Source organism: Moschus berezovskii, chromosome 3, assembly GCF_049115385.1.
Source record: "Moschus berezovskii isolate FMDL1 chromosome 3, NW_MosBer_1.0, whole genome shotgun sequence".
Taxonomy (NCBI): domain Eukaryota; kingdom Metazoa; phylum Chordata; class Mammalia; order Artiodactyla; family Moschidae; genus Moschus; species Moschus berezovskii.
In genome coordinates, this window is record NC_142462.1 from 9,583,535 (window position 1) to 9,597,790 (window position 14,256).

A 14,256-nucleotide genomic window follows, 5' to 3' on the forward strand; every position below is an offset into this window, starting at 1 on the left:
TCATTCCTGCTCTTTTTTGTTTGCTACTAAGATTTATTAGAAAAAAATATTTTTCCTCTATTTTAAAATTATCTTTTAAACTTAGTTTGAGCATTTTGTGTCAAAAAATGATGTAATAAATATTAAAGACACTGACTGGGAAAGATGAGAAACAATGATAAATATGTCTAGATACTTCTTACAATAAACCCCATACTAGAATACTTTGTGAACGAAGAAGAGCCACAAACAGAGCCTTCGGTTCCTTCAAGGACAAAGTGTGTGTCCTAAACTAGAGTTGATTCTGCCCACCGCACAAAAGTGATGAGATGGGGTCACAAGAAAACAGCATCTGATTATTGAAAGAGGCCAACTTAAGGCTAATCGAGAAATAATGAAAAGGTCCAAGGGAGTAGATCCAGAAGTAACAGATAAAATTTTAAGTGAACAGTTTTGTAGATATGTCATTTTTATCATATTTTAGATTCCACACATAAGTGATATATGATATCTATGAAATAGAAACAAACTCACAGACAACAGGCTTGTGGCTGCCAACAAGGGTGGTAAGGATGGGTTGGAGGAGGAGTTTGAAGTTAGTATATAGAAACTTCAACTGAAATACAGTTGATTTACCAACTGTATTCTTATATAGAAAAGTGAAGTGTTAGTCACTCAGTAATTTCCATCTCTTTGACACCTCAAGGATTGTAACCTGCCAATCTACACTGTCCATGGGATTCTCTAGGCAAGAATACTGGAATGGGTTACCATTTCCTTTTCTAGGGGATCTTCCTCACCCAGGGATTGGACCTGGGGTTTCCAACATTATGGGCAGACTCTTTACCCTTTTAGCCACCAGGGAAGCCCTAAATTCTTATATATATATATGAATAACTGCTGTACACCAGCAACTAACATAGCATAGTAAATCAACTGTATTTCAAATATTCATTTTAAAAGTCATTTACTTGAAATAATTTTAAATGAATAATTTCCCTCAAAATATGAGGTTTGAAAATAAGAACTATTTAACCCTGAAATGGTTTTTGTAAGAGCCAAGTTAACTTCCTTCCATTTTGAAGTGTTCAAGGATATAGTCACACATTGTAGAAAGGATTACTGATATGTAAGGAAACAAAAGGCTGCCTTTTATGTGACTGAACCTGGACTGAAGGGTACTGAAACAACTTTACCTTAAAGATGTGGTTTGATACGTCCTTAACTGAATGCTAGTTGAATGTCTACTGTATTCTTAATTGAATGCTGCAAACTACATATAATTCTATAGTTCACTCACCCACTGCTGATCAAATACATTTTGTCTTTCTACAGCCTTTACAAAACTTCATTAAGCTCCCCATACCCAACACTTGCCTTGCTTCATCAGTAGAAGACCTTGTCTAACTCATTAAGAACATTGAAACAGGTGTGTGAGCCACATAAATCTATTTCATATGAGAGGTGGTGATGATGACTCAGTCTTTATTATTAGCATTATTTCATGTTGGTGTCATTTTATATTGCTGTTAATAATGATAGCTTTATTTCTTAATATTTAAACTATGTGCAGAAATCCATGAGCAAGGAATCTTGCTTCAAAAACAAGGAACTCCTTTGGAGACTAAGTTGTATCCCCAGAACTTAACTGGTCCCCTTCCTTCCTTAGCTTACTATGATGATGAGGTAAATTTGCAATACTGATAAAGCAGATTTCTCTTCTTAGATCAATAGTTTAGAAGAACTGGCTATCTTTTTCAGGAAATTGCTTGGAAGGATGGATAAAGGAAGTAGTAAAGCAAGAATTTGCCAGAGGGGCTCAATATTGCATAGAATTACACTAACTTAGTAGATGAATGGAAAATGATCAGAGATCCAAGTGTGCCTCTGATCACTTTAACAAATTCTAAGGAAAAATACGGTACCTATTGGGACTATAACAGCAAGGTGGACTTATCCTGGGCTTCCTAGAGAGAGAAATAGAGGGTAATCAGAAGTTCACATCAAATATGCATTATGTTAGTTTTATTTAAAAAAAGAGATAGAAAGAGAATAATTATAATTATATACAGTATATAACCTTCCTAAAAATTATACAGAAATAAAGACAGTAATAAATACAGCAAAAAAGTCAACTAAAAATAGATATTGCCCAAAGAAAGGAAATGCCAAAGAATGCTCAAACTACTGCACAAATGCCCTGATTTCACGTGCTAGTAAAGTAATGCTAAAAATTCTCTAAGCCAGGCTTCAACAATACGTGAAATGTGAACTTCCAGATGTTCAAGCTGGTTTTAGAAAAGGCAGAATAGCCAGAGATCAAATTGTCAACATCCGTTGGATCATTGAAAAAGCAAGAGAGTTCCAGAAAAACATCTATTTCTGCTTTATTGACTATGCCAAAGCCTTTGACTGTGTGGATCATCACAAACTGTGGAAAATTCTGAAAGGAGATGGAAATTCCAGACCACCTGACCTGCCTCTTGAAAAATCTGTATCCAGGTCAGGAAGCAACAGTTAGAACTGGACATGGAACAACAGACTGGTTCCAAATAGGAAAAGGAGTATGTCAAGGCTGCATATTGTCACCCTACTCACTTAACTTATATGCAGAGTATATCATAAGAAGCCCTGGCCTGGATGAAGCACAAGCTGGGATCAAAATTGCTGGGAGAAATATCAATAACGTCAGATATGCAAATGACATCACCCTTATGGCAGAAAGTGAAGAAGAACTAAAGAGCCTCTTGATGAAAGTGAAAGAGGAGAGTAAAAATGTTGACTTAAAGCTCAACATTCAGATTCATGGCATCTAGTCCCATCACTTCATGGGAAATAGATGGGGAAACAGAAACAGTGGCAGGCTTTATTTTGGGGGGCTCCAAAATCACTGCAGATGGTGACTGTAGCAATGAAATTAAAAGACACTTACTCCTCGAAAGAGAAGTTATGGCCAAATAAGACATCATATTAAAAAGCAGAGACATTACTTTGCTGACAAAGGTCCGTCTAGTCAAAGCTATGGTTTTTCAAGTCGTCCTGTATGGATGTGAGAGTTGGATGGTGAAGAAAGCTGAGCGCCAAAGAATTGATGATTTTGAACTGTGGTGTTGGAGAAGACTCTTGAGAGTCCCTTGGACTGCAAGGAGATCCAACCAGTCCATCCTAAAGGAGATCAGTTCTGGGTGTTCATTGGAAAGACTGATGCTGTAGCTGAAACTCCAACACTTTGGCCTCCTGATGCAAAGAACTGACTCATTTGAAAAGACCCTGATGCTGGGAAAGATTGAAGGTGGAAAGAGAAGGGGATGACAGCCTGAGATGGTTGGATGGCATCACCAACTCAATGGACATGAGTCTGAGTAACCTCCGGGAGTTGTTCATGGACAGCGAGGCCTGGCCTGCTGCAGTCCATGGGATCCTAAAGAGTCGGACACGACTGAGTTACTGAACTGAACTGAACTGAAAAATAGATATTAAAACATAAATCATGATACAAATTGGCAAAGGCAGGATTAATATTTGAGTCAATTAAGGTTAATAATTTACATTTCTTTATGAAAAGGCAAAGGAAGATTCAGTAAATGAAAAAGCAGTAGAAGGTATTAGAAAATATATATAATTGGATAATAAAGAAGACAGATTAATCTGTAATAACATATGCTGAAATAAATTTTAGGTTAATTGAAAAGTTGAATATTCCTAAATAATTAAGGAAATAATATACGTTGTCAATTCTAGCATATATATATGTCAACATTTTAGTATCATTAAAAGAGTGATGCACATTGCAATGAATAGCTTGTCATAGTTTTATTTCATAGGAGTGCACAAAGTAATTGTGTATCTTACAGCCAAGATGTCTTGATTTTGATGGAGAATGATAAACATGTGCTGTGTGTGCTCAGTCATGTCCAACTCCTTGCAACACCATGGACTGTAGCTCGCTATGCTCCTCTGTATAAAACTCAATAATTACTTATCTGATCATTAGTTGGAGAAGAATTTCTAAGCAATTTGGACATTATTCAAATATCATAGAGAAAACTTCTGTTGATTAATAATAATAAATAATGATGGCGTTAAAGTAAAATAAACTGGAAAATTTTGGAAAATCAACAATGTATAATAATAGGTTATGCAATTTTTTCATTGTACATAATTTCATATATAGAAATTAGAAAGCTAGAATAAAGAATTCCAGTATATCCTTCACAAAGATTCTTCAAATGCTAACATTTTCCTATATTTGCTTTAGCTTTGTGTCCTTCATGGCAAGATAGATATAAACATTATGCATCTGCATATACTTTGAAAATAAGTGACAGAGATACTGTTCTTCAATCAACAAGGATATTCGCACATAATCACAGCACAAATTTAAAAAGAAAACTAACATTGATACAGCACTATTGCTAATGGATAGCTAGTATAGAAATTTTAATTAGTATTTCAAAAATTTTCTTTATAGAAATAAACTTTCAGATTTTGAGTTACATTGAGTTATTATGGTCTTCTTTTTTTCTTTAATCTGGAATTGTGTTAAATTTTACTTTTTTTAGTGACTTTGAGTTTTTGATAAGTATAGGAAAACTAATTTCTAAAATGCCCATTAATTTTAATTTGTCTTCTTTTTCCTCACCACTGAATAGATTTTATTCATGTTTGTCAGAAATACCCTAGAAATTGTATGATGATCTTTTCATTGCCTCATATCAGAAGTCACAGAATATCAATTTGTTTCAATACAAATTTTATCAACCACTTGATTAGATTCATGTCTGCCATATTTCTCCACTATAAAACTCTATTTTCCTTTTATAATAAATAAGTATCTATGTTTAGATACTTTGGTAGAAGAAGGCAATCCACTCCAGTATTCTTGCCTGGATAATCCCATGGACAAGAGCCTGGCAGGCTACAGTTCATGGGGTCAGAAACGTGCTGGATGCGATTTAATGACTAAATAACATAGATACTCTGATAACATTTAAAAGCGCTATTATTCATCAAACACTCTCTAGTTTTAGCATCCACTCATGTGCCTTGCATAAAACAATTATTACTGCAATTGTTACCATGTTATAGTTTCCTAATTCTATCCTTCTTTCTATAAATATTAGTTGGCATTTTACTGTAAGAAAAAGCTCCATACCATTTACTTAGGTAAGTATAAATTTGTGGATTCTTATTTTATTTCACAGGTAATAATCAGTTAGTATAATTTATTTTGGCATGCAGATTGCCTCAGGATAATCTGATGGGAGTCTTTTAAATCCAGCTCTGGTGTGTGTGTGTGTGTGCGCGCGCGCGTGCGCACACACGTGTGTGTATGTCTTGTCCATAAGAATCTCCTTATGTTTTGGCACAGAGATGTTGCAGGTTCATTTGTCATTTCTCTGGCTCAGCCACGGCCCCAGTCTTTTCTCCAAGGAACCCAGGGTTTTTTTTAGTGAATACGTACAATAGCTTTCCTAATTATTACTATGGTATCATCCCCCTAACTTTTCTCAAAGAACAGAGCTGACAGATAGATAGATCACATATCTTCATAGAGAGAGAACATAATTAGATACATAACATATATATATAGGTAGTTATATTCAATATGTATTTATCTCTTTACCTGTATATCTACAGTGAGATGGACTAGGTATATACATACAACTATTGATTTATGTAATTATATAGATTATATAATTATATCTGTGTATATATATAAACATGTAAATATATTTATATATCATTCCACTTGTATAAAACTATAATTTCATATCTGTGCCTTTGATTTCAATGTAATGCTTCAGAATTCATTTCATATTTATAATTTTCATATCTGACAGTGAGAAACCTAGTTCCCATTAGCCACAGTATGTTTATTTATTTGTTCAGTCTTAGAGTGTACAAAAAGAGACTTCAGAAGAGCTAACCTATATATCTGCAAGAAAAAAATAGCCAGCAGTTATTACCATTTTTCTGTTTGTTTGTTTTAGCTTGAGGGTATAGCGTTAAAGTTCTCTGCAAATATTACGAGTTTGTTCTTGCGTCTCCACCTAATGTTGCAATGTTATTGATTTTTAAAAGCATTAAGTATATTTGTTTCTATTTCAGATTGGACCATTTTCCCCATCTTTATTGAGAGTGTGACATATACAGCTATGTGTGTGTGTGTGTGTACAAAATATGAAATATTAATAGAGCTCTAAATATCAACAATCTAAGAAGTTACAGTCAGAGAAGTGACCCTCTTGATTCTTTTTATGTCATTCCCAGTACATCACTTTCCTTCCCATTCTTACCAATGAATGCAGGTATTACCAATTACTAACAATAAAATAATCATCTGCTGAGGTACATTAGGATGTTTCCATGTCCTAGCTATTGTAAACAGTGCCATAATAAGCAATGGGACACATGCTTCTTCTTCAGTTATGGTTTCCTCAGGGTATATTCCCAGTACTGGGATTGCTGGGTCATATGGCAGTTTTATTATTAGTTTTTGAAGGAATTTCCATACTGTTCTCCATAGTGGCTGTATTAATTTAGATTCCCACCAATAATGCAAGAGGGTTCCCTTGTCTCTACACTCTTTCCAGCATTTATTATTTGTAGATATTTTAATGATGGCCATTCTGACTGGTGTAAGGTGATACCTCATAGTTTTGGTTTGCATTTCTCTAATAATGAGCAAAGGTGAGAATTTTTTCATGTGTTTATTAGCCATCTGTATGTCTTCTTTGGAGAAATGTCTGTTTAGGTCTTCTGCCAAACTTTTGATTGGGTTGTTTGTTTTTCTGGTATTGAGTTGCATGAACTGCTTGTACGTTTTGGAGATAAAGAAGTTGAAGTACATACACACAATGACATATTATTCAACTATAAAAAGGAATGCACTTGAGTCAGTTCTAATGAGGTGGATGAACCTGGGACCTATTATACAAAATGAAGTAGGTCAGAATAAGAAAAACAAATATTGTATATTAATGCATAAACATGGAATCTAGAACAATGATACTGATGAGCCTATTTGCAGAGTAGCAATGGAGATAGACATAGAGAACAGACTTGTGAACACAGTGGGGAAGGAGAGGGTGGGATGAACGAAGAGAGCAGCATGGATACACATACATTACCATATGTAAAATAGACAGCCATTGCCGATTTGCTCAAACCAGTGCCCTGTGACAATTTAGAGGGATGGGATAGGGTAGGAGGCTGGAGGGAGGGGACGTATGTATACCTAAGGCTGATTCATGTGGCTGTATGGCAGAACCCAGTGGATTTTGTAAAGGAATTATCCTTCTATTGAGATAAATAAATTTGAAAAATAAACTGAAACTGTTATATTTGACATAAAGAGTATATATCATATAATCCGTATATAATATTGGAAACAATACCTTTGTTTTATGTCTCCAGAAGCACAGCTTGAGTTAAGGACACATGGGCAAGCTAGTTATTGAGGATGTATCCCCAGAAGGCATTGAAGAAACGAGGGGAGAAGAGAAAGAAGCTCAGCAGGTGTGGGATTTCAGGTAGACTGACATTCTGAGTATTTGGGAATCGACAGAACCAGTTGACAAAGGGTGGACTCTGTCAATTAAAAGTTAAGAATGCAGAAGAAGATGGAAGAGCACAGCTCCCAGAACAGAAAGAAGAGCTGGATGGAGTATCAAAATCGTCTATTCCAACATGGCTCTTGAAATATAGTCACTCGGCTTTATTGAAACAGTCAAATGAAAATAGGAAAATGAGGATGTGGATATTGGATAAAGCCATGAATAAAATTGAACATGTCTATCATTTTCACTTACACATTTGATGATTCTGAATGTCAGGTTTGCCTCTAGTCTTTCCAACAATAAAAATGGAAAAATTAATTCACAATGGCCATCAGTTAAAAGATGGGCACATATATAAATAGATAAGTAGATAGACATAATTATGTATAATTATGTACAGATATAAATGTAGTAAGCTACAACTTTTCTTAGTACAATGACTGAAAAGAAATTTTCTTCTCCTTGAGTACATAAAGATAATTGTGAAATACTATGAACAGTTTATTCACAATATTTGTACTATAAATCCAGCTGGTTTTTACTGTGACCTTTAATTTCAGCTGTGCTTTTATGCTAAAGCAGAATTCAGTGTTAAAAGCTGTATAACACATACATTTCATGAAGACATTTCACTTTTATAATTCTGATTGATTTTATAATTCTTAAATTCTTTTCTTAATTTGTCAGTAAAAGGTCTTTTGAACTACCACTATCCCACATTTTATAACAGAAGATAAAGCTGAGCATCATTTTCTCCTGGAAGTTTCATCTTTCATGGATCGAGGACTAAAGGGAAAGTCAAGATGGAAACTGGATGTGGAATAATGTCCCAGATACTGTTGGTTCAACAGTGTCTAGCCATCTAGCTAGCATCTCTGTATCTATATCCATCCATCACTACATCTATATCTGTTTATACATGTGGCTTAGTGGTAAAGAATCTGCCTTCCAATGAAGGAGACCGAGGTCGTTCTCTGGGTTGGGAAGATGCCCTGGAGAAGGAAATGGAAACCCACTCCAGCATTCTTGCCAGGAGAATTCCATGGACAGAAGAGACTTTGGTGGTTGCAAAGTCCATGGAGTTGCAAAGAATCGGACACGACTGAACAACTAACACATAAAAAAAGTGAAAGTCGCTCAATCGTGTCTGACTCTTCGTGACCCCATGGAACTCTCCAGGCCAGAATACTGGAATGGGTTGTCCTGCCCTCAAACAGGGGATCTTCCCAAACCCAGGGATTATACACACACACACACACACACACACATATCCTTCTATATAAAACTTTGAATTAACATTGGTGTCCCTGACTTCAACCAACATCACAACATTGTAAACGCTGACTTATTAGGTATTTGAGAGTCTAGTTTAGATAATTTCCCAAACTGCAGACAAAGAAGGTTCAGATATCAAATTGTCTCATTATATCCCAGAGCATATCAAGAAGACTGCACACAGGATTGTGTGACCTATAGCAGGAGGAACATTGACTCACTGAGTTGGATCCAGAGGAGATCTTTTTGCAATGGGAAATAGCCTTGAAACTGAGTCCTATGTGGCACAGTCAAAGGAACTTGAATATATAGCTTGTAGAAGAGAAGACTTAAAGAATAGAAAAGGGTGTTTTAAAGTTTTGAAAATTATTTTATGTACTGGTATTTAGAATTTATACATAGTGAATTTGCTGAGTTGAAGTTATTTTATGGATTAAAGAGAGATGATTGAAGAAGGTGAATTTTGAACAAATGAAGCCCCATTGTCCCAAAAATAGACATGTCATGAGAGAAAACTACTTCCCAATAAGTTTGCAACTAGATGCATAAGATTTGGGTAATCTTTCCATTTTCACATCAAATTTCTGATCTTAAAGTAAGATACTCAGTCACTCAGTCGTGTCCGACTCTGCAACCCCATGGACAGTAGCCTACGAGGCTCCTCCATCCATGAGATTTCCCAGACTAGAATACTGGAGTGGGTTGCTATTTCCTTCTCCAGGGGATCTTCCTGACCCAGAGATCAAACCCATGTCTCCTGCATTGGCAGGCAAATTCTTTACCACAGAGCCACCAGGGAAGCCCATTAATTATTTTCAGAAAAGAAAATACAAGAAAAAATTTAAAATAAATCTGACACATAGCAAAGGAGCTAAGAATATCAATTTACAAAAAAAAAAAAAAATTGACCTGACACACAGTGGAGAAGCTAAGAATATTAATTTACTTCCTTCCCTTTCATTCCAAGTTACAGAATTTGTATCAAGATCCATTGAGACAAAGACTTGAAAGCACATAGTAAGATATACGACAATAACATGGAACCATGCTCTTACACATAAGACTCAGTGGATTTATGAGAAGACCAGTAAGCGAAATATATTCCCATCCGTGTCCCTGTAAGTCTATTTCCTATAGAGGAAATATCTTCCTTTGTCTCATAGGGTTGTTGTAAAAGAAAAAGATTAAAATGCACATGAAAAACTTTGATAAAGTAATATTAAAATCCTATGTGATGATAAAACTACTATCTTATTATTATAGTTATAACACTATAAGTAAAGTGTGCAGATGAAATAGGGCCTAGGGTAAAAATATTATTCCTTTCTTGAATAACTTTCCTATTTTAACTCATGGAAAATTTTCTTTGGATAAATGTATGTCCCGTGATCAACTTTCAGATCTGAGTATCTGGGGAAGCTGTCATAGCAAGTCATGTTCATACCCCTCACATTTAATTCTTAGCTCACAGACCTACAGTGTTGTCCCAAATTTTATCATTAACAGTGTTCTTGGAAAATGGTAAATAATCTTTCTTAATAGTTTAATTAGCCTTCACAGTCTAAAAACCAAAATTCTTATTTGTCACTGTCTACCAACCAGAGCATTGCTTTTAAAAACATAATGCTTCATCTATTAGAATGCTTCATCATCATAGAGTAGGATCATTTCAAGGACCCACAAGACTTCATAGGGTGAACTTGTGTAAAGTTTAAGCAAAGATAAAGAATACAGAGAAAAATTACCCAGGCAGGCATTGGGTACCTAAGAGAATTACAAACATCCTCTTCACTCCTGGGTCCTTTCTCAGATGCACCAAGTTTACCTTGCAATAATCAACCTACTATTCCTGGCACTTTCCTAGTATTATTAGCACTTAAAAGCTCACATTCTAGGAAATTCTTGAGTACAGATACCTGGAGTGGTTGGTCACCAAAATCAAGCTTCAACTTCAGAATAGGAATAAAAATGTTCATGAAGAAACTTGCCTTCAGGAAGCCCCAGGCAAAAGTTCCCAGTGAGATCTATATATCCCACTGGTCCTGCAGCAAATTCAGGCTGAATAACCTGGTGTACACAGGTATAAACTCACAATCAATACATTTCTGAAAAATGTAGAGACACTAACCTTGAGTGCCTCCAGGGAAATTTCAAACTCTAAGCAGCACATTATAATTCACTAGCTAGCACATCTCATTCTTATCCTGGACAAGTGTCAGTACCAGACTTTCAGGCCTACCAGGAAAAAGCAGAGAGCTGCCCCAGTTAAGCTATAAGATTAAATATTTTGCATTATTAAAATTAAAGTTCTCAGAATTTAAGAATTTTAGAGTTGTAGAGCAATCTTTAATCAGCCCATGCAAAGTGGGAAGACTCTAAGCTCACCCCCTCCCAGTGAACACCAAAACTAGAACATATAAAACATATAGAACTTCAGAGAACGAGCTGAAGCCCAGCAAAGCAGGTTTTCTACAACTAAGGATACAAATAAAAGGCCACATGGAGATGGTGAGGAGGGGCAGAGACGCGGTACAGTAGAACCCATAACTCCAGAGCAGTGACTCACAATTGGGGGGCTATTCTAAATGTGGAGGACCCTTGAGGAAGAAGGGGTCCAAGTACCAATCAGGCTCCCCAGAAGAGGAGACAAGCCTTGGTGATATTTGACTTTGAAAACTATCAGAATTAACATGTGGAAAAGTGGCTGTGGGAAACAAAGACTCCTCTCTTAAAAGGCTCACACAAAAACTCTCTTCAAATCCTAGCACAAAGGCAACAACTTGAGAAGCACCTGGATCATAGGAAGGAGACTCACTGATTAATTTTAGGGTGGGTGCCATAGGAGCAGAATCTGATAGAAATTCCTCCAGGGATAGGAGTGCTCACAGGTGCATTTTTTGAAATTCTCCTTCAACCTAGTTAACTCAGTCTGATGGGTAACTTTTATGTCACTTTCCATCAACTTAACACTGTGTACACCACACTGGCATTCCCTTGAGGACTAGCCCCACTCAATTCACCCACCCAATGGCTGGCATCTCCAAAGCACTTGTGATCCTCCACCAGCTGGGAGAAGGGTATTGCCTGCTTATGCCACCAACCGCTCTAAGCAGCTCACCTTCTGGGAGGCCAGATCCACACAGCAGCAAGCCCACAAAAGCTATGGTTGAGTTTCACAGCCAATTGTACAGGAGCCAGCTTTGCTCTCCAGTGCACCCACAACAGTCATGACATGAACAAGCCTCATGCCTATATAACAGATATACCTAATACACAGAAACAAATGCAGAGAGACAAAATAAAGAGGCAAACATCTCCCAAAAAACAAGACAGAACAAGGTAAAAACTCAGACAAAGAACTAAATGAAAAAGAGATAAGAAATTTAATATACTAAAGAGTTCAAAGTCATGGTCATAAAAATCTCACTGAATTGAACTTAATGAAGGAAAAAAACATGAGGTTGGCATAAAAATGTAGTGATTTTGGTATCCACTCCAACTTAAACAGTCATCAAGTTAAAATAGACTATTATACATAGGTTGTTATACAAAAACGTCATGGGAGCTATAAAATGAAAACCCACAACAAATGTAGCAAATAAAGAAAAGGGAATATAAATACAACACTAAGAATGTCATCATATCACCAAGGAAGAAAACAAGAGAAGAAAATAACAGAGAAGAATTACAAAACATTCAGAAAACAATTAAAGTGACATTAAGTCCATACCCAGCAATAATAACTTTAAAGGTGTGTGTGTTTAGCCACTCAGTCATGTCCAGCTGTTTGGGTTACAGAAGTTTTCTTACAACAGGTTATTCAAGCAAAGTTGAATAGCCCACAAGATTCCTCTGTCCGTGGGGATTCTTCAGGCAAGAATACTGGAGTGGGTGCCCTGCCCTCTCCCAGGGGATCTTCCCAACCCAGGTCCCCCACATTGCAAGCAGATTCTTTAACAACTGAGCCAGTAGGGAAGCCCAAGAATGCTGGAGTGCATAGCCTATCCCTTCTCCAGGGGAACGTCCCAACCCAGGAATTGAACCGGATCTCCTGCATTGCAAGCAGATTTCTGTACCAGTTGAACTACCTGGGAAGCCCATGAATTAAATGCTTTGATCAAAAGACATAACAAGACTGAATGGATAAAAAAAAATAAATACATATGCATTCTACAAATGACTCTGTTCTAAACTAAATACACATGTAGATTGAAAGGGAAGAGATGGAAACAAAAAGAAATTTTGGGTAGCGATACTCAATTCCAACAAAATAGACTTTACAACAAAAGTTGTAACAAGATACAAAAAAAGGATATTATATAGTGATAAAAGTAACAACCAAACAAGAGGTTATAACATTGTAAATAATTATGCACCAAACATAGGAGCTCCTAATATTTAGAGCAAGTATTTACAGACATAAAGGAAGTAATTGAGAGTAATACAATAGCAAGGGAATTTAAGATCCTATTTACATCAATGGGTAGATCATCTAAACAAAATCAACAAAGAACAGTTCAGTTCAGTTCAGTTCAGTCGCTCAGTCGTGTCCGACTCTCCTCGACCCCATGAATCACAGCACACCAGGCCTCCCTGTCCATCACCAACTCCCGGAGTACGCTCAAACTCATGTCCACAGAGTCGGTGATGCCATCCAGCCATCTCATTCTCCGTCGTCCCCTTCTCCTCCCGCCCCCAACCTTTCCCAGCATCAGAGTCTTTTCCAGTGAGTCAACTCGACGCATGAGGTGGCCAAAGTATTGCAGTTTCAGCTTTAGCATCAGTCCCTCCAATGAACATCCAGGATTGATCTCCTTTAGAATGGACTAGTTGGATCTCCTTGCAGTATAAGGGACTCTCAAGAGTCTTCTCCAGCACCACAGTTCAAAAGCATCGATTCTTCGGCGATCAGCCTTCCTCACAGTCCAACTCTCACATCCATACATGACCACGGGAAAAACCATTGCCTTGACTAGACGGACCTTGGTTGGCAAAGTAATGTCTCTGCTTTTTAATATACTATCAAGGTTGGTCATAACTTTCCTTCCAAGGAGCAAACGTCTTTTAATTTCATGGCTGCAATCAGCATCTGCAGTGATTTTGGAGCCCCCAAAAATAAAGTCTGACACTGTTTCCACTGTTTTTCCATCCACTTCCCATGAAGTGATGGGACCAGATGCCATGATCTTTGTTTTCTGAATGTTGAGCTTCAAGCCAACCTTCTCACTCTCCTCTTTAACTTTCATCAAGAGGCTTTTGAGTTCCTCTTCACTTTCTGCCATAAGGGTAGTGTCATCTGCATATCTGAGGTTATTGATATTTCTCCCAGCAATCTTGATTCCAGCTTGGGCTCTTCCAGCCCAGCGTTCCTCATGATGTACTCTGCATATAAGTTAAATAAGCAAGGTGACAATAAGAGATGCCGGCCCCGGCGGCGCAG